At 36.8% G+C, this 26,537-nt stretch overlaps 1 protein-coding gene across 1 annotated transcript in view; it reads right to left on the bottom strand.

The window, feature by feature from the left end:
- LOC130871708 (keratin-associated protein 20-2-like) overlaps positions 1 to 26,537 on the bottom strand; it is a 114,184-nt gene that overhangs the window by 66,009 nt on the left and 21,638 nt on the right. The window contains exons 2-3 of the mRNA XM_057765269.1: positions 21,736 to 21,850; positions 19,765 to 19,833 (exon numbers count right to left, since the gene is read on the bottom strand). The gene's annotated coding sequence lies outside the window, so the exon portion shown is untranslated. The remainder of the gene's footprint in view (positions 1 to 19,764; positions 19,834 to 21,735; positions 21,851 to 26,537) is intronic.

The raw sequence follows: 26,537 nt of genomic DNA, 5'->3' as shown, positions 1-26,537 counted from the left end.
GTGGTAGTCTTTTAGAGAGTATCTCTTATTTGTCATCCGGGGTGGTGTGAATGAAACAGGCCCACATAGGCCCACAAGGAGTGTCACTACTAGGAGGAACGGTCTTGTTGAAGTGGGTGTGGCCTTGTTGAAGAAAGTATGTCACTGGAGGGGGACTTTGAGGTTTCAGAAGCTCAAGCCAGGCTTAGATTCTCACGGCCTTGTCTACTAACTGTGGATCCAGATTAACAGAACTAGCAGCTGCCTCTCCAGCACCATGTCTGTTCGCAATCCACCATGCCTCCTGCCATGAAGATAATGAACTAAACCTCTGAACTGTAAGACAGCTCCAATTAAATGTTTTCCTTTATATGAGCTGCCATGGTCATGGTGCTTCTTTATAGCAATAAAACCCTAACTAAAACATCATCTTATTCATATGTTTGCATTATCGCATTAGTCACTGTGCATGTGATTAAAAGCAGAAACATTTTGTTGAGGGACGTGTACAGTAGGGAAAATGAATGAATGACCTTATCATCAGTCAAAACAGAGAAACACCCTCAAAACACCCCTAAGGAATCAGCTCCTACTCTGAATACTAATCAGGGCTCCTGAGTACTCTCATCACCTAGCCTGCTGTCAATCTTGACAATGTATCCCTCTAGATCCAGAACTATACTTTTACTCCCCAAAAGAGTTTGATTATTTGGCAAATCTGTGTAAACCCTTCAATTCTTTGGATACAAAGCTAAACATCTGGAAACATGTGGCTTAGACATTCCTGACAATCTCAAAGGAGACTGATATTGTGGCATGTAACTCAGAACAGGTGTGTGGATTCTCGGTGGTCGGTGAAAGGAAGACTCAGAGGCACGGGAGAATGAATTTAGCCTCTGAGGCTGTGGCGCTCAGTCTCAGGGAACAACGGTGCTTTCCCTTTGCCTCTTGGCATCTTTATTTTCTCCTGTATTTACACTTTAGCGAGTAGATTTCCATATCTTAAAACAAACTGAATAAACTAAAAATACAATGCTAGGTGCAAATACCTGATGCATGAGGTGCCACAGTTTTCCTGGTTTCCTCTAAACCAAGTTTTACATGGGAAACTCTCAGTCAAGATTCACACAGGGCAACAAAGGTGTCTGTAACACAAAGGATGAACTAGGGTCTGACTGAGAACATCAGAGCTAGACCAGGTCTAGTCTAGCGGGGAGCTGTGGATAGCAAGAGTTGCTTGCTAACTCTCTGGCGCCAGGCCAGCATGAATTTCTGCCACAGATAGATCTTAAGTGGAGAAACAAAGCTACTTGCTATGTGTGCTAAAGCCTGGCAGATGACACAATGCCTAAAGAAAACCTTTTGTGAACAGTGACAAATTAAAGAGCCAAGGGAAGGAACAAAAAAATCCACTCTGTATGTAACGCTTGAAAAAGAAACTTTGACAAATAAAAAAAAAATTGCATAAACGGAGTATGCAAAAATATGACATAAACCTCAGGTGTGTATCTACTCCTAAGGAAAGTCTTCCCATACAAACCACAAATAGTGAATTCTCCCCAGAGCAATCATGCCACTATCATGCCAGTGGATATACCTAGCCTGTCGGTTGGCCCTGTAGTTTGGAGGGTTTACAGCTGGGTGGGACCATTGGTGTCTTTTATTTCCTGCACAGCATCTTCTGTGGCCATAAAAGCTCACTAGCACAAAGGAAGTTTTCAGCTCAGTTTCAGCTGCATTTCTCTGTCTTACTAACACAGGTTCTGGTGTTACCTACGAGATGAGGGACTATAGTGGAGAACTCACTGCTGTTGTTAGCCAAGTTGACAGAGAGTCAAAGTAAACAATTCAACCACTACATATCAGACTCATATTCAAATTGTCGCCTAATTAACCCCTAAATGCCCTTAATAGCTACTTTAATCAACTATAAATCTATTCAGAGTTCGCAAATTGTGCTTTATGGTTATAGCTCTTTAGTGTCTTTTAATCTAGGACAGTCCCACCATTTTGTTACCCTATGATTAACCTACATAAGTTCTGCATGTTTTGCTATAGGACACCTGCATATCCTATACACACACCAAAAAAGGGTTTTAAAGTATGTTTCTAGTTTAAAAAAATAAAAATATGGTACAGAGGAAAGTGTGTGTACAAAAAGAAAAAAAATTGTTTAGAAACTTTTGTTCTTTAAAAGTCATTATGTAGGCTAGACAGTGGTGGCCCACACCTTTAAGCCCAGCACTTGGGAGGCAGAAGTAGGGGGCTCTCTGTGAGTTCAAGGCCAGCCTGGTCTATAAGAGCTAGTTCCAGGATAGCCTTCAAAGCTACAGAGAAACCCTGTCTCAAAAAATTAAAAAGAAAAAGAAAGAAAGAAAGAAAGAAAGAAAGAAAGAAAGAAAGAAAGAAAAGAAAGAAAACCATTATGTAAAATAACTAAAGCAAAGTTAGCCAAAGAATGTAACCACAGACTCATAGATCATTAAGGGGAATTTTGCACAACCACTGTGAGGTTTTAATGGCAAAGTATAGCAACTGAGATCAAAATGATATTGTGAAGAAAAACATTTACAAGTCTTGTTTATGTAATGTGTGATCTATTAGTGTGAGAGCCAGCCATGATAATCTAAGTCTGGGCAGAAAGGAAGTTCTTTACTTCCTCCAACCATTATCACCTGGGACTCTGGCCATCGATAAATTTAAATGGAGTCTAGACTCTCAATAGTTTACCCTGAGACAATGCCTGGCAGGCTGAGATTACCTGATCCCCATCCAAGAGCAGACCATTCAAAAGAAATTCCTGGCATTTCAAGCACTGTAAATAGAAACACCTGCCAGCATTTCACCAGGACACCCCCTAGACAAATGTCAGCCAATCAGGGGTCCTGAACCTCAGAGACCCCTCACCCCCACCTTTACTACTATAAAAACCCAATTCTAATTGAGCTCGGAGCTCTCGGGACATTCCAATATGTGGGACCTGCGGAGAGACTGTGTTTGCAAACTTGATTAAAATAAAGGTCTTTGCTTTTACATATGGGACTTGGTCTCCTTTGTTGGCTTTTGTGGGAACCCATGGATTTGGGCATAACAGTAGGACAAAAAGAGATTTTAAAGGGAGCAAACATTGAAGACAGGACTGGGGTTCAGCAACTCATGGCTGTGAAACTAAAGGCAGATTGATAAGGAGTGGAGGCGACCAAATAGAGATGATTTCAAAGATAGTCATGATGAAGACCTAGTCATCATTAGAAAAAGAAACAGTTGAAAAATTCGACTGGGTGGCTTCATCCAGTCCTGATATGAGGGTTTGCTAACTCTCTGGCGCCAGGCCAGCATGAATTTCTGCCACAGATAGATCTTAAGTGGAGAAACAAAGCTATTTGCTATGTGTGCTAAAGCCTGGCAGATGACGCAATGCCTAAAGAAAACCTTTTGCGAACAGTGACAAATTCAAGAGCCAAGGGAAGGAACAAAAAAAAAATCACTCTGTATGTAACGCTTGAAAAAGAAACTTTGACAAATAAAAAAAAATTGCATAAACGGAGTGTGCAAAAATATGACGTAAACCTCAGGTGTGTATCCACTCCTAAGGAAAGTCTTCCCACACAAACCACAAATAGTGAATTCTCCCCAGAGCAATCTGTAATGTGCTAGGTTGTGCTCAGTTGATATCCTTGGAAGGCCTGGGTTTTCTTTTTGATTTAAGAGAAACAGAGGAGGAGTAGATCTAATAAAACAAATAATTTTTTAAAAAGAAAAATAAACAATTAAGTGTTAAGTAAAATAAGCAGAGTAAGTTACAAAGCATTTGCTTGGCATACATGAGACCCTGGGTTTGATTTCCAGAACCAAAAAGAAAAATCTTAAAGCTGAACAAGTGGGTGAAGTTGAAACTGACTACCACTGTCTATGCCTGCTGATGGACCATGGAATCTGCACTTTATTGGTTCCTTGTTCACTTATCTCAGAGTTGCAAACCTTCAACCTGATTTCCTTTATATGAATGCATATAAATAGCCCTCAGTCCTCACAAATTCCCCAGGGTAACCTGTTGAAGGAAACTCCACTGCTATAAAAATAGAGCATTATGAGATGTCAAAGGGACACTCACACAAAGTGGTGGCAGCGAGGACATTCTGAGAAAGTTCTGTGAAGAAAATTACACCAACATATTATTACTGAGAGCAAACTGTCTAGCTTGGTAGCTAAAGGCAATTGCAAAAGTTCCTCTGTGCGATGTTGAAAGCTGAAATAATAAGCCCTGGAGACACCTGGAAGATTCAATTCTTTCAGGTACCTTTTGCAAAGCAAGGAGTCATAGATGAAGCCAAAATAAAGGCAAAGACCATTTTATTTTAGCACAGAATGGATTTGTGAATAAGGAAAACATCGGTGCACGTTAAAGACAAGGGGACTGGTCCACTGAAGTTAATCAGACTGAAACTTTGGAACCAAAAGGAAAGAAGCATTGGAGAAGATAAGCAAGACTGAGGTGACGCCAGCAGTGAGAACTGAGTAAGCCTAGAATGAACACAACTGGCAGGAGAGACTGTCCAAAAGAATTCAAGCTTTAAAAGGAATGTTAAATTACAGAAATTTATTCCTTCTGTGGACGTAATGTCTGTAAAGCAAATGATGCCTGCTTGGGGAAAGGGTTTTTCTTACTTCTTTCCTTTTAACCATTCTGTGGTCATTTTTACTTTGGATATCCCTTTTAATAGGTTTTGTGAGTCAATGTCATTCGATTTGACTCAAATCTATTTCTAAACAAAGGGATTTATTCAAATTCCCTATAAAGATTCAAGAATTCTGTAAAGAATCCAGTATTTCTGTGGCTCAAAAGATATTACAATACATTAAATGAAACATTTATACCTGCATATTAAATTTTTATATCCACATATATGCACTTGTGTATATATACACATACATATATATGTCTGTGTGTATGTGTAAAGAAACAACAGACCAATTTCTCTTCATCCCCCCTTTTTTCTCTTGCCTGGAGATGGATCTGATACATTATGCTGAAATGCAGAAGACAAAAGAATAAGAAAAAGCTTTGCAATAAAAAAGAAACTCTCTAAGACAATTGCAAATACAATATTACATACAACATAAATAAATGCTTAGAATTCTGCTACATGTAATATTCATAAAAACTGACTATTGACTCACTGGATAACAGAAGTACATATTAAAGGTCCAGTATGATGGTTTTGTTTGTTTGTTTAAAACCATGAACTCCAAGCCCACCATGTCTGTCTAACAAATGAATACAGATAAATTACTTTTGTCCATGAGGAAAATAGAAGTAAAAACAGGTTAATGTGTGGAGTCAGATCAAAGATGAAGGACATCATTTCTCTACAGATTGGTTACTTATTATAGGCATGCACTGTTTTGTAACGAAGGATAAAATGAAGGGAACATTTAGAAATTGAGTAAATTCAGTAGACAGTCTAAATCTGAATCATAGACACGAGATAAGAGCCACTCTGGAGTATGCTTTAATTTCCCTAACTTCGTCTGTGATTTATTTGATGGTGTTTACTATGGGGGAGCTTTCAAATTGTGAGGAGCTCATACTCTGTTCTTAATTTCTGATATTTATCAAGTTTACCTTGTTTACATATCCTGAGAAGAAATGATATTTATCCTGAGTTCTCTAAAGCACTGCTAACATTGCACATAAAATTCAATCTAATGAGGTAATGTAAAATGTAATGGCAGCATTATCATTATTTTTTAACAAGGATTCTCTATTCTATTTCCAGGAGAAATTTCTTTCCTTTGTTATCAGAAGCTTCTACCATCACACACTGGTATATAATGAAGACACAGATTATCTTAGAAAACACACCACAGTAGTTGAATTTATATTATGCTGTGCCAAAACAAAGTGTGATGTTGTTTAGAACCTTCCAAAAGTTTCCAATGTCATCAATCAAGGTGGAGGAGCAGAATTGTTTATTTGTTCGATTTCATAGTGAGGAAGGCTAATAACCAGAGTGGATGCACACTGTATTGTGTTGCTTCTGTAAACTCTGCTGGTAATAAATGGAGGAGAAAGAGAACATTCTGGACAAAAAGTAACAAATACCCACCTAAGATCTTTAGTCAGCATAAATTGACAAGATTCTTACATGACTTTTTTCAATATCATATTTATATTTGTAGCTAGAATAATGAGACAAAAAATGAAAGTAAAACACATATGATTAGAGAGGAAAAAAATAAAAGTCTGTTTATAGACTTTTATGTCAACTTTAGATAGGAGATATAAAAGACTAAACAAATTCTTCAAACAAATAAATTATTATGGAAAGGTCATAAGATATAATGTCAATATACAAAAGTCGATAGTCATTCTATGTACCAACTAGAAACAGGGAAAATTTGAAATAGAAAGTACAATATTTCTTCCATTAGCATCTCTCAGAACTGAAGCAAGTAGGTAGAAATACAACAAAACATGCACAGAATCTAAAGGACGAAAACAATAAAACTCAGATGAAAGAAAAATGTCTACACAAATAGAAAGTCAATACAATTCCAGCAAGTTATTTTCTTTAAGGCAACAAGCTGATTGTGACACAAAAGTTCAGAATAGTTAGAACAATAATGACAAAGAACAAATTTATGTGGTAAAGACATATGAACTTCAAAACTAAGGCATAGGTATCAAGTTAGTAAGGCATGAATGAAAGAACAGACATATAGAACAATAGTATAGAATAGAGAGCAGGAAGTTACTTGTACTTGCCTGCTGATCTTTGACATCTTCAGATAAGGAAATCATGAGTGCTTCATATAAATTAAATAGCACTAAGCTATTTATGATTGATACATCTTTCATAAAGTAAGTAATCAGAACACTAGAGAGAAGGAAAGAAATAAAAACACCTGTACATATTTGACTATGAAGTGAGAAAATTCTTCCCAGAGATGTTACTAGTCTCTTGATAGATATATATGGTGGAAATATCAATACAGTGAATAAAGAGGCACTTTGTGCCTAGGAGAAAAACAGCAACCATATGAAGCAGCTTGAAGCAATGATAATGTAAAGGAATTTACCACAGACACAACAAAAGTAACGGAGAAAGTGAGAGTGGAAAAATTAAGATTGGGAAAGAAGGAAAGAGAGGAATGAGAGGAAGGGTGAAAGAATCAGGCAAAGAGAGGTGGGAAAAGAGAGGGGCTGGGAAGCCAAGCACAGGCCAATACTAGACATCCTGTCCCTATGTGGAATATAAAAGTTGGTCTCTAAGAACCTGAGAATGGGATTGTGGTCTCCAGAGGCTGTAGATGGGAGAGTGACTAGTGACTGCTAAGTCACCCATAGGTGAAAGCTCCATTGACATATTGCATAAAGGTAACTGCAAACAAATGCATATGATGGTGTAGTGTAAAACCCCAAAAGGAACAGTTTCAGTGTTTCACCATAAAGAAATTACTGGAGAGATACTGTTTCAACCGACTGCTTAAGCATTACCTAATGTATATATGTATTGAAATACATATTAAACCATTAATACATACAATAACATGCTTGCCAGAAAACAAATAACTTTGATTTAAATTTACAAAAGTCAAAAGCATGTATTTTAATACTATTTTGAACTCTAAAAGAAAATATTAGGAAACTAAAGCTAAAAGAAAAAATTATGAACTGAATAATGTTGATAACAGAAAATAATAATTAATGGAAATAAATAAAATACAAAACAGGAATCTCTAGGATCACTGAGGTTGCTACTTGCCATGATGACTCTTCCTTTGCATGAACTGGTGTTTAGAACATATCTGCAGCCACAGTCTGTGTTACCAGCAATCTTCTGAAAACATTTAAGTATAAGTAATGTTCTTTTAATTTATCTCCACTCCTGAAACTATGTTTTCTCAATCCAAGGAAGGCAGATGTCTTAAAATAAATAGTATTTGCTCATGAAAAGAAAAAAAAAAACAGGAATCAACAGAGAAAATTGATGGAACCAAGGTTATCTCTCTGGGAGAAAGAAATCATTGAAATGGGCATAATGTTTAGTTGCAGAAACAAAGTACAAAGAAAAAACTGCAACCACTAAAATTATACTTGAGGGAAGAGACATTTACAATTTACTTAAAGAAGTATAGGGACTATGAGGAATGCCATGAACAACTGCATGCTAACATGTTAGATAATAAAGATAAAACAGAAAAAATACCCAGAAGAACACAACTACTGAAGCTTTGTCTGCAAATCTGAACAGATATACCAATAGCAAATGCTGTGTGCTAATCCTGAACGCTGAGAATAAGTTTTATTCTCATTGATTAATACAGAAGATGTTTTGGCCTACAGCAAAGCAGAATAAGGCTAGGTGGGAAAACCAAACTGAAAATACAGAAGGAAGGGTGGTGGAGTGGAGAGAAAGGGGAGTGGGGGAAGAGAGAGATAGTAGCCTGTCACTGGAGAAGCAAGATGTTAGAGGAAAGGCAAAACCACAAGCCATGTAGCAAGATATAGATTAATAGAGATTGGTTCATTTAAGTTCTAAGAGCATGTTAGTAATAAGCCTGAGCAATAAGCGGAACATTTTGTAATTAATGTAAGTTCCTGTGTGTTTATCTGGGACAGAGCAGTCAGAACAAAAGAAAAACTCCAACCCTTTTTACAAGCAAGGTCACAGTTGCTCATGGCAGTGCCCTCCTGCATCCACCACTGCAAGAGCAAGCAGGCTCCCAGGGTCTCTAGTCACCAAGAGGCAAACAGTCAGCTAACTCCTAGTGGAGCATAGATGAGCACAACTGAGTCAAATAAAAGATCTTTGTTCTTTAAGGTGGAATATGAGCAAGTGTCTCATACAGCAAAACAAAATTAAAAGAAACTTGAGTTACATCTTTGTGCAAATATACAAAATGTCTTCCTAAGCCAAACCCCAGAATCTGGCCACAACAGGCTCCTGTTGGAAGGCCAAGACCCTTACATACTTGAGAGTATGTACAAGTCACATACCCAAAAATGTAGATAGGTCATATTTAATAAGCCATTTCAGCTGACTTTCAGACTTAAGTTTTTTTCTATAGTCACAAGGAGTTTAACAGTTACTGGCTTCAGCTGATTATAGTCCCTGTCTTGGTCTTACATCAAAATCAGGATATGATGCAAAGTTTGTAGCACAAAATCAATTGCTTTGTTCTGGTTAGTGATTTTCAATACAGACACAATGAAATCTTAACTGTATCCTGATCCATCATTAGTAGTGCATTGTAAAGAGATCCATTATTAACTGCAGGCTCTGTTTTGAGAAATGAATATAATTAGATTTCATTGTAGGATGAGTCACATCCCTCAGTCTTTGCACACTGATTTCTTCATTCGTTTCTTGCTCTTCTTCTTTCTTCCCTCTTAAAACATCATGTTATTTCTTTTAAATTTATTCCAGTCAGTTATCACTAAGATGGCCAATGCCTTGTACCTTGTCTGACTCATTAATGACAGAAATTTGCAGTGTTGAGCACTTTATTTTACAGCAACTTTGGCTCCTCTCCCTTCCACTCTGCTCTGCCGAGCTTTCTGGAAGATTAGAGATGCTAGTTCCACGTGGAATTCATTCTCAAAAACTTCCCCATCATTTTTTTTAAATCAGATTCCTGCAACAACAACAAATCTTATTTTCTCGTCACATACTTGACTATTTTCCACCCAGAAGAATAGTTTTATTATCCATTTATCTATGTGTCATGTAAGCGATGATGAAAAGTTCACATAAACTCTGACATGGCCTGTCATCTTGTAAGCTTATAGGTAGTTATCATTTTGCAAAGCCCAGTGTTGCTGCAACTCTGCATATCAGTTGCCAAGATCCTAGTAAACGTGTGATGAACGTGGCTTTGATGTGCCCTCAATCCAAAGTATATCTGAGGGGTTTTAGGTTAAATCACTTTGTCTTGAGATTCAGTTTTAGGCTTATTTACAGAACAACATTTGTTCCCGACATCCCTGTTTGCAAATGCTTGATTTTGTATTCTTTTCATATGTTTCTGTATAGTTTTAAAAATGCTACATACTTGAATTCTGCTGTGTGGAGCTGGAATCATTATTTTTAGAGAATGGGATCTCAACAAAAATGAAATCCAAACCTCTTCAGAGAAAAACATTATACTGCATCTTCAGATGATTGCTTTCAGCCTGATGTCATGAAGATGTGTCACGAAGCCGCATGAGAAAAACTATACTGAAAATGTCCATCTTTCAACCACAGTAAACACATTGCATATGCTTAGAATATAAAGGAAACTGATGGCACATTCGTGTAGTTAACTCAATTCCTCATCCCCCAAAATGAATATGTTCAATGCCTATATGAAACTATGTACTCCCATGTAGGCTGTGTATTTATCATTTGGAGTCATTGAGTAAACAAAGGTGTTTAGTTGACTGTGAAATTATATTTTTAAGAAAAGTATTTCAACTGCCTTAAAAGCTTGCACTCAGGGCCAATGACATGGTGCAGTTGGTAAACATGATTAGCACCAAGTTGGATGACCTGACCTTGATCCCCAGGAGCACAGCATGGAATGAGAGGACTAATTCCCATGAATTGCTCTTTGATCTCCATATCCATACTGTGGCATGCATGCAGGCATACAAATAAATAAGTATACATTTGTTTAAAAACTTCATTTACATGTAGAAGAATTTACTATTATTTTGACACAAATTGTAAGATTAAAAATTAGAGTCCTGGGACGGGACATGAGTCAGCAGTTAAGAGCACTGGTTACTCTTCCAGGGGTCCTGAGTTAAATTCCCAGCAAATGTATGGTAACTCACAACCATCTACAATGGGATTCAGTGCCCTTTCTGGAATGCTGATATGCATGCACAGGGCACTCACATACATTAAATAAATAAATCTGAAAAGAAAAATTGGAGTCCTATAGTTTTCCACACCAGGTCTTGGTGGTATAGACAACTCATAGATATAGTAACAGTAAACTTGGACATTTATGAATTATTTTATAGCCTGTATTTATACCTCAGTACTCTATACCATAGCAATTACTGATGTTGCACTGGAGGCAATGGTTGTAGCTGATAAAACTCTGGACATCCAGGCTATGTTTATGGTGGGGATTATTAAGGCCTGCACCAAGTTAATGAACAGTTACCATGGGGCTGATATTTCTTCTGACACTCATTTTACTATGGTTGAACTATCCTGTGGCTTCTATTAAAAAGCTAAAGTTAAAGCAGGTACCTAACGATTCATGATTCGTCAACTCACTTTCAACAGATAAGGAGCCTACTCTTGCCATCCACTGCCTATAACCAGTGGTAGTGTCTCCATTGCTCGGCAGCCCTTCTGTGCTGACCACCATGGGTGAGGCAGCTTCTGCCTACAACTCCTCAGATTTGAAAATTTAAATTGCAAATTTCAGCATTTAAATCCCAGCCCCTCTTGTCAAATTTATTTTTAGCTCTGTTATCAATGACTTTTATGGTACTTCAAATTTTAGAAGGTTTACATTTCCGTTTTTTAAAAAATTGCTTAATTAATCCTCTTAAACATTGTTCATATTTTTAATTCCTCCATTCAAGTTTATAAATATTATAAGTACATCGTTTAGAATCCAAAAGTAAATTTTACTGTACTATAGCTTATATATCCCATAGGAATGGACATATGCTTACGAGAAAAAAATGAGCCACTTAATATATTCTAACTTTTTATGAAATAAGTAATAAGATCTCGATTTTTATTTACTTTTTCCCTTTCATGATTAAATGTATTTTCCTTTCACCCTGACTTCTAGACACAATGTATGAACAGAACTTAAATACCAGAGATAAGAATGGGGCTGTAGCTCAGTTGCTAGAGTGCTTTCCTGGCATGCACAAAGCCCCAGGTTTAACTCCCCACATCCTATGAATGAGGCATGGTTTTGTACAGCGGTAATCCTAGTACTTGGGTGGTGGAAACAGGAGGATCTAAGTTCAAAGTCATTCACCTAGTGAACTGATGGCCAGCCTGGCTGCATGATACTCAGGCTCAATTAAAAACAAAACAGCCAGAGATAATTCTAGGAAAAACAAAATAAAAAGCATAGTAATCTATTAATTTCACAAGACAGACATGACAAAAGTATTATAACTTGGATGGTTTTAAAATCTATCCACTTCATTTTGGAGCTAAGTCACCAAAGTCAGGATGTTGGTTGGGCCATGGCATCTCCAGGGAAGAATTGTTCCCTACTTTCCCTGCTGGTTACTATTGTTGCTGGCAGCCATTTGCAGCCGTTGATTCTTGGACTCTTAACTCCAGCTGTGCTTCTGTCTTTCCACATTTTCTCTTAATTAGTTTTGTATCTCTTTTCCTCTTATCAAGATATCAGTCATCATAGCATTAGGTGACTTCATCTTACCTACTGATATACACCAGGGCACTCATTTCAAATAAGTTCATATTCTAAGGTACTAGTATTTATGGCATCCACATGCCCTTTTAGGACACAACCACAACAACTTACAAATTCAGATTTTAATGATTTAATAATAAGAGATAAGGTGACCCCTGTTTCTATTTGTAACTATTTTAAAGTTTTAGAATCCTTTGCCTGTTGATCTGTTGTCTGATAATGCTCTTATACAGTATAAAAATTTGTTATTCATATTGGTTTAATAAAATGCTGATTGGCCAGTAGCCCAGCAGGAAGTATAGGTGGGGCAATAAGACTACGAGAATTCTGGGAAGATGAAAGACAGATGCAATCATCAGCCAGACTCAGAGGAAGCAAGATGAGTATGCCTTACTAAGTACCAAGTCACATGGCTAAACATAGATAACTATTATGGGTTAATTTAATTTGTAAGAGCTAGTTAATAATAAGCCTGAGATAAGAGGCCAGTTTATAAAAGTTTCTGTGTGTTTCTTTAGGACTGAACGGCTGTGGGACCAGGTGGGACAAAAACTTTTGTCTACATTGATGAACAACAAATACAGATTCTGACACATCAGAAAGAAAAGAACACTCTCTATATATGCTTTGAAAAATGACAATGCTAAGATAAAATGACAGGAATATTCAGTCATTGTGGTTCCAAAGAACACAACATTTTCTCTAGTCTCCTACATCAGATCATTGATTTTGGACTAAAGTAGACTTGTTCTGAAGTTTAGACATATTGTTTAGTGTGGTGCATTCTGATTAACCCACAGCCTTTTCTAAGCCTTCCTGTTGTTTCCTACAGCTCCCGTTCAAACATTCACATCTCCATGTTTTGGGTTTTTTGTTTTGTTTTGAGACCTATTGAGTTTAAGCAAAATCATCTGTGTAGGCATGGGTTTGGATCTACACATTGCAGCTTGATGAGTACCTAGTATGCATATAACTGAGAACAGTGAACAGTGACTACACAAACACACACAGACTGCCATACAGACACACACACATACACACATGTACACACTGCCACATACACACACCAAACCCAGCAGCAGCTAGTATTTTGGTACGGAGTAGCAGGGCTCTATTTGTCCCTTCTCAATCACTGATTAATATTGGTGCACTCAGTCTTGCATAAGTTTGTTGCGGGCTACTGAAGGACCGTCACTGCACTAACTGTGTCATACCCAGGAGTCATCATTCCAGTCTTTTCTCTGTCTTCTGGCTCTTACATTCATTCTACCTCTATGCTTTAGACATGGTGGTATTAATGTTTTCTATAAGAATTGACTTATTCTCAGCATTTTGAGCAACCATGCATCTCTATATCAGCACCCGTCATTGCAAAGGGATGCGTCTCTGATTAAGTCTGTGAGCTGTACTTTTTTGCAGGTAAAAACATACATATTTAGAAGATACGTTGGCACCATGACAATTTAGTTAAACAACAATAGTATGTTCACCCCTAGGGCCTATGATCTCCTCAGCCATGGAGTTTGGGCTGGATTTACAGTGCTAGGTATTAATATACCCAGGAAGAACAATTAACTGCTCCCTAATAGATGAGACACTACTGAACTTATCTTACCTAGAAAGTTGTTCAAGGTATTCACAGCTAGGTAAGACCATCACTTTTCCTCCAAAAGCTTTTATTTTGGTTCCAATTTGAGTTATCTGTGCACTGTAATTAAGAAACTTCATCATGGGTTTTAGGCTAGACCAGTCATTGGTTTGCCACTCCCACAATATCTAGGCTACTCTTATACCAGCATATCCCATAAACACAATAGATTACAGGTAAGTTTCTGGAGGCTACTAACTGCTCAGCCCTGAAATAATCACACAGAAACTATATTATTTAAATCACTGCTTGGTCCATTAACTTTAGCTTTTGTTTGTTTGTTTGTTTTGTTTTGTTTTTTATTGATTTTTATTGAGCTCTACATTTTTCTCTGCTTCCCTCCCTACTCCTCCCCTCCCCTTCAGCCCTCCCACAAGGTTTCCATGCAACTTGAGTTTTTTATTAGCTAACTCTTACATTTTAATTTAATCCATCTCCATTAATCTGTGCATCACCACGAGGTCATGGCCTACCAGCAAAGTTTCAGCTTGTCTGTCTCTGTGGCAGCTCCATGGCTTCTCCTTTGACTTTCCCTTCTTTTTCCCAGCATTCAGTTAATTTTTCCCTAACCACCTCTATTCCCTGCACAGGCTCAAGACAGTTTCTTTATTAGCCCATGGTATTCACAGCGTACAGAGGGGAATCCCACATCACAGGTCAAATGTTATGTGGTTGGGATAGTGTTCCATTCCCTCTACTTGAAGCCTTCCCTGGTCACAGGTAATTCAAGCTACATATCTGTTATTGCTAAAACCCATGCCAGGAGAGTAAACCCACCACTGACACTGTCTGGAGCATTAGGACTTACAGACTGGATGACACAGAAACAAAGGATAGAACCAAACTTGACTGGAGGAAAAAAAGTCTTAGTATACTGATGCTTAATGATATCCTGCTATACTCATAGATTGGTGCCTATCTTAATTATCATCAGGAACTGGCCATCCAGCAACTGATGGAAACAGATACAGACTTACTGAGAAACATTAGGCAGACCTCAGGGATTCCTATAGAAGAAGGGGAGAAAGAATTGTAGGAGTCATAGGAGTCAAGGACACCACTAGAAAACTCACTGAATCAATCAACCTAGGTTAATAGGAGTTGGCAGATAATAAACTGACAACCAGGGATCTTGCATGTGACTGACCAAGGCTCTCTGCACATATATATATATATATATATATATATATATATATATATATGACAGTAGTGTAACTTGGTCATCTTGTGTGACTCTTAACAGTGGGAGCAGGACTGTCCCTGACTCTTATACTGACTTTTCAGACCCTACATTTCATACTGAGTCACATTGCCCAGCCTTAACATATGGGGTCATATGGGGTCGAGATGTAGGATGTTCATATATATATATATATATATATATATATATATATATATATATATATCTGTGTGTGTTGCTGTTATTAGTTGATGAATAAAGCTGTTTCAGCCAATGGCTTAGCAGAGTAAAGCTAGGCAGGAAGTTCAAACACAGATTGCCAGAACATTATTGACAAGCCACAGCCTCATGGCAATACATAAATTTTAAAGGATTAAGTTAATTTAAGATGTAAGAGCTAGCTAGGAATATGCCTAAGCCATTGGCCATGCAGTGTTGTAATTCATATAGTTTCTGTGCGATTATTTGGGTCCGGGCAGCCAGGAAACGAAAGAATGGAAATAATCCATTCTCTATGGATTATTAAATTTAAGAACAAACAAATTGTAAAGGCAGGTGTTCTACTCTTTGAAGAAAGCTAAGTCAAAATGAAAGATAAAATGCATAGAAAAAAAAAAGACCATACATTTTTTTCAATCTTTGAAGCTGAGGTTTTGGCATTTCAAAATATAATGAGAAAGACTAAAGAATTCTTCAGGAATATGATTCCTATCTTGCAGCACAGTTTTAAATCCAGGGCAAATAAACTGCAAATTCTTAGGAGCTAGGAAGATGGCTAAGCACTTAAGAGCACTGTTGCTCTTTCAGAGAACCTAGGTTTAGTACCTACATTGTGGCTCACAACCATCCATACATAAATCCAGGTTCAAGGAATCTGTGCATTCCTCTGACTTCCATGGGCAGCAGATACTCATGTGGTAGACACACATACATGCATGTGAAACACTCATACATAAAATAATTTTTTTAAAGAGGGGGAGATGAAAATTCATTCAAGGGAACAGAAAAGCTACAAGACAAAATAGATATGTGTCATTCATAATCCCAGAGTGTGGATGCTGAGCTAATTGCCTGTTTGCAGACTCTCTCACTGTCTGTAAAATCTGAAAAGACAAACTCTGAGAATGGCTTATGTTATACCAGAATAGTAAATTTCACACAAGCCTGAAAGGTATGGCAAAGACTTTAAACAAGGTCCAAATAATGGCATGGAGACTTATTATTAATTACGAAAGTTTGGCCTTAGCTTAGGCTTGTCCCACTAGCTCTTATAACTTAAACTAATGTGTTTCTATTAATCTACTTTCTGCCACATGGCTCTTTACCTCTCCTCCATTATGTATGTCCGACTTCCTCAGTGTCTCCCTGTTTTTTCCTGTGTGCCTACGTTCATCCCACTGGATCTTTCTCTCTGCCCAGAAGTCCTGCCTAACCTCCCCCCATGTAGCTATATTAAATCAATAACAGTAATACATCTTCACACAGTGTACAAATATCCTGCAAAAGGAACCCAGTCAGAACCTCAGCAACATGGCAGCTACTATAAAATCTTATCACCTTGGACTGAAAACTTAACTTTGTGATTTATGTCCTTATTTTTCATTTATAAATTAAACTGTTATTTCTACCTTATCGATGTGCTTATAAAGTTTATGTAAAATAACTTCAGCATATGACCTTGCATGTTGCTTGATAACTCACACATGACAACCCCTTCCTTAAATCTCTAACTATGTGAATGGAAATCATGAAATTATTCAAATCTAATAATACTTACCAACACGCTGCTACTGATTGGTCTTTATTTTAATACAATTTTGACCTAATAACTATTTCCTGAAAGGATGATCTGAGCACTGACAACTTCTCTTTGTGAAGCTGAAGATAACCTGCCTTATCATCAGCTTGTGCTGTATCTGAAAGCAGCCTGAGTGATGATTGTATTGTTACTTGTGAGTTGAAAGAAAAGCACAGAACTTTCTCAGGGCTCTCCTAATTCAGTGGTACATATTTATATAAATAAGACATGCGTGGTGTGAAGCTATAAAGTTTCATCATCCAGTGTGGTTCTTTTATGTGGCATAAAAGACCAGATCCCTGTGGGAATCACAAGGTCCAATAAAGTATAAAAGACTATAAAGTTCGTGATGTGTGTTAATGAAGAAAAATAGCAGGTTTGCTTAGCTAAGTAAGTTTATTACAGAACTCATTTGCATTTTCTTCCTTGTGGAGGTAATAGAAGATAAATTATATAACCAACACAACACCAGAAGTTATAAAAACCAATGTCATTATTTATAAATGCCTTATTTAAGAATAGTGCCGTCAAGTGTTCTGATTTCAAAGTATGACTGGGTGAAAGATTATGGTCATAGACTAACTCCTTACACCTGATAAAATGATGTCAAGGAGAGAGAAAGCTGATAAGAAATATTGGAACATCACCTACATTGTGAAAGTTTTATTAGTGTATATCATGAGCTGAATGTAAACAAGACCACATAATTTATAAAGTAGGAAAATGATAATCTGTCTCCTCAAGAAATTTAGATGCTATAATAGCCAGAGCTAGAGCCATAACAACAACCAGACAACTAAGGAATTCATGGACACGCAGGGCACAAGGAAAAGAAAATTAATAGCCATGACCAGATGTATGTTTTCCATACATATTTCATAAGTGGCAAGCATTCTTCTGAAATAGATGCTAAATGACCTACATCTTCTGCATCTCACACTCTTGTTTTGGTTCTCATCTAAACCAAAATTATCACTTGTCTCTAATGGATTGGAAAATGTGACAAAATGTCATTTGCATAATCAAATTGTAAGAGTATATCGTTTGTCTTGCTAACACTTAGACTCCTTTTATACACCCTTAGGTGGAAGGCCCAAGTTGTAAGAAATGGCTTTTACCGGGAAGGCAAGCCATCAAATGAAGAAGGACGCTTGAAAGAAATCCCACACTAGCTCAGAATTGAGTATAATAGAGGGTTATTTATTTAGGGGTAAACTCACAGGTCACAATCTTCTTCTCGAACCCAAGTGGGTGGGGAACATAAAGGCTATTGGTGGTAGGAATTCCTACAGCAATCAATCCAACACGAAGCATAGACTTGACTTCTTTCCACACTCATGTGATTAAGTTTTGAGGACAGTCCTCACCCAATTCAGATGCCTATGGAACTGTTCCCAGTTAATCCCTTTCTGAAGTCTTGTAAGAAATTCTCAGGCAAAAAGCCCAGAAAATCCATATTAGAATTCTTGACCACATCATAGAATGATAATAACAGCCTTGTGGCTTTAAGTCATTGCATTTTGAGGTTTTGTTTGATCATATGATAGGTAACTGAAATGTCTTGGTAGTTAAAGTCTATGATAACAAGTCCACAAATTTCAGATTGAAAACAAAAATTAAATTATTTGAGGGTAATTGCCAACTTCTTTTAGAGGCCACATATCCCAAAGCAGCTTTCCCACAGGGGCTGTTACTTTTCTTTGTCCAAACTGAATTAATCTATCCCACCACTCTAAAGTAATGGTGAGCAGACTGGTACCCGCAAATTGATTGACTCAAATATAGTTCCATCTTTATCTAGATACTTTATTCTTCATGTGTCAGTCATCTAGGTCATAAAGGTTTCTATTGTAAAGTCTTCTTGGGACTTACTTATTTTTGTACGTAAGAAATGTTTGAAATCCTGCCTTGTATGTATGAGGATTTAATATGTGACTTCTAGTTTTTTTAGGAGAGCCTTTTGCTTTCAGTCTCAGACCCAGTTTCTGGTCATTATTAGAGCAAAGTCATTTGTTTCCATTTAGTTTGGTAAGTATTTTTATCTGAATATACTATAAAAGGAGAGAGGTTAACGTATCAATACAGAAACCAGAGCCATCTCCAACATTTGAGAACCATTTCATGCTCAGTAACCATAAACATGTCCAGAGCTCCTCTGAGCAGAGAACATTCCACCTACTCAGATAAAGCAGAGCATTCTCCTTTCTAGGAAAACAAGCAACATAATCAATCTGGAAACAAAAGAAATTCTTTCTATCCAAACTGAATGTTCAGCAGAAACACCTGGAATGGCTAAATTATGTATCTGCCACGCCAGGTGCTCACACAAAAAGAACCTAATTCAATTGGGATACAGCCTAAAATTAAATGCTTTTAAAACAGCTTTCCGGAGGATTGTAACGAGCAACCAGGATTGGAAATCACTGATTTAGCATGAAGCCCCTTGTTAAAATATTAACAATTATAGAGGCTTATTTCAAGTGACATGATAATTAGTGCTACTGCCAGGGCTAGATGATGAATACTCTGATACGGGATACTTGGCTGTTCAACCAACTGCGTTTCTCTGCATGCACTCATTATTTCCATCACTCATCAAGCAAGAACATACTGAGAGATTATTCAATAGAAGAAACGGAGACACATGATAAGCAACTGAGAGTCACCAAGTGATATTTTTAAGACAAACATTTTAAAGAAGATCTACAGTAAAGAAATGTGATCAGATGCATGCAAGTATTGGCTTACCAGCTTGAGCGTACACTGTAGGAAAACTTGTCAGGTTCATGAGCATGTGCAGGGGCCTGCCGATTAACACTGGGGGAGAAAGAAAGTGCATCTGGATGAAAGATCTGGGGATTATTTTAAGTGTAACTGCTCTAAAAATTGTATCCTCTCAAAAAGATTAGTCTTAGTAAGTGTACTGAGCTACCTTTTCATTATTGTATGTTACTAAGCTTATAGTGTAGAAGCTGATGGTCCAAGTATCATGAAACCAAATCTGGTGAGGGCCACGCAGCCTACATCACCTCTTGGAAGACTACATCATGAGATAACAAAATGGCAAGCCAAAAAGATGAGGAGTCAGGCTTTCTCTTTCTCACCTAACTGTGAGCAGAGATAGTACTTTTGTTTCCTGGCCACCCAAACCTGAATAATCACACAGAAACTGTATTAATTACAACACTATTTAGCCAATGGTTCAGGTATATTTCTAGCTAGCTCTTACATCACAAACTGATCCATTTCTATTAATCTGTGTATCACCACGAGGTTGTGGCTTACTGGTAAGGTTCCGGTGTTTTTCTCCTTCAACAGCTACATGGTGTCTCTTTGACTTTCTTTGACACCTACTCTCTCTGTATATATTTCTATTCTGACTTCATGCCTGCATATATTCTGCCCTGCCATAAGCCAAAGCAACATTTTTGTTAACCAATGGCAATAAAACGTATTCACAGCATACAGAGGGAAATTACGCATCACCTAACTGTCTGGCAAGACATTCAAATCTAACGAGAACTACATCAAATCATCTCATAGCAGAGGACTTCCCAGGTCCATACATTTAATGACTTCACTACATCATTGACCTATAAAGGCCCAAGCTTACAACACATGGATGTATGAGACATAGTCCTTATCTAGATGAGGTTTGCAAAAATATTGTGTAAAGATTGTCTAAACGAGCCAGGCTTAGTAGTGCATGTTACTGGATTGAGAATAGGAAAGGTACGGGAAGGAGGATAATGACTTAAAGGCCATCCTCCACTATATAACAGGTTAAAGAAGAGCCTGGGCTAAATAAAATCCTGCCTAAAAAGCAAATATTATCTAAATGATAATAACACATTATATTCTCTTCATTAAGATATTTACCCCATAAGAATTTTACAGAGAAATATGATAAAATATGATGATAGCCATTCTCCCATTTCCTCCCCCCACTAACCAAATCCCCACTTTGCTGTCTCCTAAACATGTCACCCTCCCCAATTCATTTCTTCTTCTTTTATTTTGTAAAAACCCACTATGTCCAATTAGTGCTGCTTATATGTGCATGTTTATGGATCCATTCACTGGAGTAAGGGGAACTGACTAGTAACCACACCCTCAGCAGCTACCCACTACCAGTAATGCCTCAATAAGGTGAGGCAAATTATGACTTAATATTTAAAAGAGATCGTTAGGATTTTTTAGAGTACAGTCCCTGGTAGTCTGACTGAGCTTCAGGCATGGCTCCATGAGTATACACAAGACAAATTGGGCTTGGTGGGTTACAAGAAAAAATCATGTGCTATTTGGAGAAGGTGGAGATTTAGAAGTGCATCTGTAAAGGTTTAAAGGTGGGAGTGGGAATAGATATGTTCAAATGCATCATATGCATATATAAAAACCCCAAAGAAGAAAAATATTATACTAGAAAAAAATATGGTCATTGTAAGTAAAGATATATTTCCCATGGATAAATGTAGCTGGTGCAAATTAGTTTTCTGTTTTAAAGCAACAAATATAACTACAGTAGAAAACTAATTTTCAAAACAAATAACTTACAATAAATACAGTAATTAGAGTTAAACACATTTGTTATATGTTTCTATGGAAGCATAGTGCATGATAATTATTTGGTTGGCAATCTATTACTACCACTATTCTAATAGTCTTCAGTAATTTGCCTCCAAAATCATCAGGTCTATAAAATAGAGTCATCATTCTTACTTCCTGATATACTTGCTGAAAAATCCACAGGCACTTTCCTCAGATGAATCAGTTCATTTTACAGGAGGCATGGAATTTCCTTTAGATGATTTCAGGATCTTTAGACTCCTTTGACCTGTAAGAGACTTAAGTCATCCTTTGGACAATTCAACCAATTAGAAAATAAAGAAGCTGCCCAGAGGCCAATGTTGTTCAGTCCCCTCTCAAGTATGATATAACAAGAACTTTTTATAAATGTACTCTCATTCTTCTTTTTGGTCTTGAATACAAAATTTCTCATTTGAAAAAAAAAAAAGACTCTAAAGATGTTGAAAATCCGTTGAGATCTTCTGCTTATCAATGTCAAATCTTTGATTGCCAATGTTACATCTTTATAAAGTACTTGAGGGAGAGATCACCAGGCAAATTGTATACCAGGGACAGAATTTTACATCAGAACAATCAAAAGAGATGCAAGAATTTTATTTTGCTTGTAAATCAAATCATTCTACTAGCTGTATTTCATTAAAGGCATCGTGTTATTTTTTGTAACTAGAAATACAGAGACAAATTAATGTTCACAAAAATTATAAGATAGTAAGACATTAACAAGGAGACCAATGAGTCACTAGATGCTGATTCTCTGTCAATTTTTTCTAAATTACCTGCACATAGATACCACATTAGAAAACACGCTCTACTGAAGCAACATGGAACATTATTATCTCCTACCTAAAATGTGTCTCTAATTGATGAAAAGGAAGACGGACTACCTACATCAGAGCCCTCCTAGATTAAAAATTATTATTATTATTTTATGTTGTGTGCAAATGCTTTGCTGTGTATCACATGCACACCCAGAACCCACAGAGGCCAGAAGAGGACATTTAATCCCCCTGGGAAATGTAGTTACAGAGAGTTGCAAATCACAGTGTCAATACTGGGGATTGAACCTGTTTCATCTGAAACAGCAGCCAGTGCTATGAGTGAGCCATCCTTGCAGGCCCTACACTGTTTTTTCAGTGTGTACTTGAAGAACTCTAAGTACACACATGACAGATATATTCACATTCATCTTTGATATAACACTGTTCACAATCCGTTATGAAATCAACTTTGTGTCTATCAACAGATGACCAGAGCAAAACAATGTGATATATCAGTATGTGTCATTGAGTCAAAAAAGAGTAACAAAAAATTGTGTGATTTGGTAGAAAATTGATTCAACTGAAAATCAAATTTTATAACAAATTTTGCCTAATATCAAACCTATTTCAATTGAGGATTTCCACATATAAAAAGATGTGACTTTAATTTTCCAATAAATGATTAAAATTGAATAGATCTAAGTAAAGCATTAAAATGATAAGCCACAATTAATATTTCTCAAAAGTTGTCACTAAAATGCAAGTCCTTGGTTTTATAAATCTCTGAAAAATGAAGAGAAAGGGGCATTATAAGGACTTTTCCTTGGAGTTTCAATTTAAAGATTGTGTGTTTTCCTAAAGTTCATAAAGACAATTTCTACCTCCTTATTCCATATTTTATGAGGATCTTCTGTAGATGACATGGAAGAAGAAAGTTTTTTTGTAATGAATTATTTTTGTGAGAGCAACAAAGACAGATATTTTGTCTTGGCAAAAGTTTTGAAAAGCAACTGAATCCCGGGGAGCGTGTTGAAGGTGCATAAAACTTGCTAACAAAGGAGTAGTAAAGCCTTCAGGGTCTCTTATGTACAAGATTATATCTTTTGCAAAAGTAAAACTTCCACTTCTTCCTTTTCCTTTGTATTCTTTTTATTTCTTAGTCTTATCCCATTGGTCTATCTAAGAATTCGAAGCTGCTATTGAATACAGGTAGATAAAATGCACACCCTGGCCTGGTCTGATTCCTGATTTTAATAGAAATGTCTTCAATTTTCCCGAATTCAATGCAATTTTCGTTATAATCCTCAACACAGACTAAAACTAGAACTACAGTATTGCCCCAATATACTGCTTCGTGTCCTATATTATTTTAAAGACTCCTCTAAAGTAATATACAGCAGTGATAACCTGATTATCGATGTTTATTGTAGAACTGTTCAAAATAGTTAAGTTATAGAATAATTCTGAATGTTCATCTGCAAATTTGCAGCAAACAGAGCTCTCACACTGTAGCAAGATCTACTTCCTTAATGTTGCTACACCAAGACAGAGTACTACCATAACAAGAAAGCAACAGTGCAGAGATAAACTATATATGTGTGTGTGTGTGTGTGTGTGTTGTGTGTGTGTTTGTGTGTGTTTATATAATATATGTGTGTGTGATATAATACAAAGCAGTCAAACCTAAATTCATATACAAGCATAAACACTAAACATACTCAGTAGGTTTTATTTATATATTTGTGTTTGTGAGTGTGTAACAATAATAAAGCAAATGAAGCTATCAATTTGAGAGGAAGTGAGTGGGGGACATTGGAGGAAATCAAAGAAAAAAGCATGAGAGGGATATGACAGAAGAACAAGAATGGGGAAAATTATGTAATTACATGTTAATTAAAATTTTAATTTAAAATATGACTCATATACATACAGAAAGGCAGATAAGTGAATCTAATCCAACCTTGTGATGTTGGAAGCCTAGTAAGATGGAATGTTACTACAGTACCAGTTACTCTAGATGTAACAACAAGTGCATCACACAACCTGGAAGCCGGAGGACAGCTTGAGCAACAGAGCAAGACACTAGCTCTTACGCTGAAAATGTAACCTTGGACATGGATATTTTGGATGCTCTGGGGGTCAAGAAGGACTTCAGCTATCAAATGATGTGTGCCCTCAGAGAGATTTTCACTATCAGTTAGCTAACGAAATAAATTTCATAGTCTCAAAGGGTATGCTAAGGCAAATACATCAGTACCCCAGAGGTGCATATGTCTGGTTGGCACACAGTAGTGTGTGTTAAATAGATGGTTACTGAGAAGGAATGATAGGAAGGGTCAAGAAATTAGAGTTCTATGCCAACTTAAAGAGTTGAGCTTATTTCTATAGCTATGAAGGGACTTCACGCTGCCAATTTATGTTTCAAAAAGATCATTCTTGGGGCCAACAAGATTGCTCATCAAAAGTTTGTCACTAAACCTGAAAACTCAAGTTTATAATTCCTTGGGGCCCACATGATGGAAGGGAAATTGACTCCTACAAGTTGTCTTCTAGCTTCCATACAATGCCACAGTACATGCATGCCCATATACCTACACACACATTCACACACGCAAATGAGGAACAAGGATTTTAGGTCTCCTAGAGAGGTCATCTTAGCACTTTGTGGAGGATGGAATGGAGAAGCACAGGTGATGAGGAAGATAACTGGGGACAAGAAGAATCTTGACAATAGGTACTGCACAGGACCAGCATAATAAATGATAAAAATTAAGATGAGGTTGTATAAATAATAACTGGAGTAAAACTGCTCTAGTTCACTCAAGTTTTATTTTAAATTATATAATAATTATTATAAAGCATAGACTTATAGTTTCATTTATTTATATATGCATTAAAAGGACATATAAAATAAAAAAGGGTGATATGGAAATAGTAGTGCTTTCATTTTTGTAAAAGCATTTCAATTTTATTTGGCATTTAAAAGATACTAGAGCTTATAAATTCATTTGGTAAAATCAAAATTCCTTGAGAAAATGTCCATAAATCTGAGTAAGTCCATAAAGTGTTCAGATCCCAGAGTAAGAGAGTAACTAGACCACAGAGTGTTCAATACAGATGGAAGAATTACTTGAGCATAGACACACACAGAGGAGAACTGAACCTCACAGGGAAATCATTGTTTTGAATCAGGAAATCAGGGAGATGATGCATGATCACAGTGTTGGAAGCTTCATTTCTTAATTTTGTCAGGTACTTGAAATAGGAGTCTGCAAGAGGAGATAGAAACATAATCAGAGAACTTGAGATGACAAATGGAACTTTCCTTTGTTGTAGGCAGACAGAATCTCCTTACTTAGGAAAAGATAAAAGTCTTCTTTGAAGCTCCGTGAAAGGACTTCAGGCAGATAGCTCACAGAGATCTCCAAGCTCCAAGACAATCACAGCCTCAGCTCTAAGAAAGATGAGGTCAAGCCCAGACAAAAGCGATGTGAGGCTACTCAAAGCAATTATTAACAAATGCTGAAAATTAGCAGGAAAAGTTCTGCCTTATAGGTTGTAGGTTTTCTTCATTCTTGCTCAAAATTGGATACCATCTTTGTCTAAAATACAATGGTGCTTAAATTACCTCTCTGTGAGTTTCTCAGCTGTTCAGTTCAGAAGACAATCAAGAAATTTCAGCAATCCTGTACTCTTAATTTAGCAATATAACAATGTTTTAACAAATTTACCGAATAATAAACCTACAGTACAAAACAATTATAAGTTTAACATCCCCTAATTAAAAACTCTGAAATGCCACACAAAACCCTTAAATTTTCGGGTAATACAAGTGCAAATTTTCATGCCTCACTCTATGTGACTTTTCACAATAATGGTTTGCTAAAATCACTGTATAAAATTATCTTTAAGATGTGTATAAAACCCAAATAAATGTTTGGACAAGCCTCAGCTCCAAGATACCTTATTATAGCTATATATTTAATTTTTATAATAAATACCTGAAATGCTTCTCATCACAAGGTTTTCTGATAAGGGATGCTGAGGTTCTTGCCTACAGTGTTTGGAAAGTATGACAACATTTAAAAATCATCCACACTGCCTTTTGCCAAAGTCTACTGCTGAGTAGGAAATGTCAAAGAACCGCCTGTTAATTGTAAGTATACTGATTATCAT

The sequence above is a fragment of the Chionomys nivalis genome, chromosome 3 (assembly GCF_950005125.1).
Source record: "Chionomys nivalis chromosome 3, mChiNiv1.1, whole genome shotgun sequence".
NCBI classification, from domain to species: domain Eukaryota; kingdom Metazoa; phylum Chordata; class Mammalia; order Rodentia; family Cricetidae; genus Chionomys; species Chionomys nivalis.
This window is presented reverse-complemented; position numbering and strand designations above follow the sequence as displayed.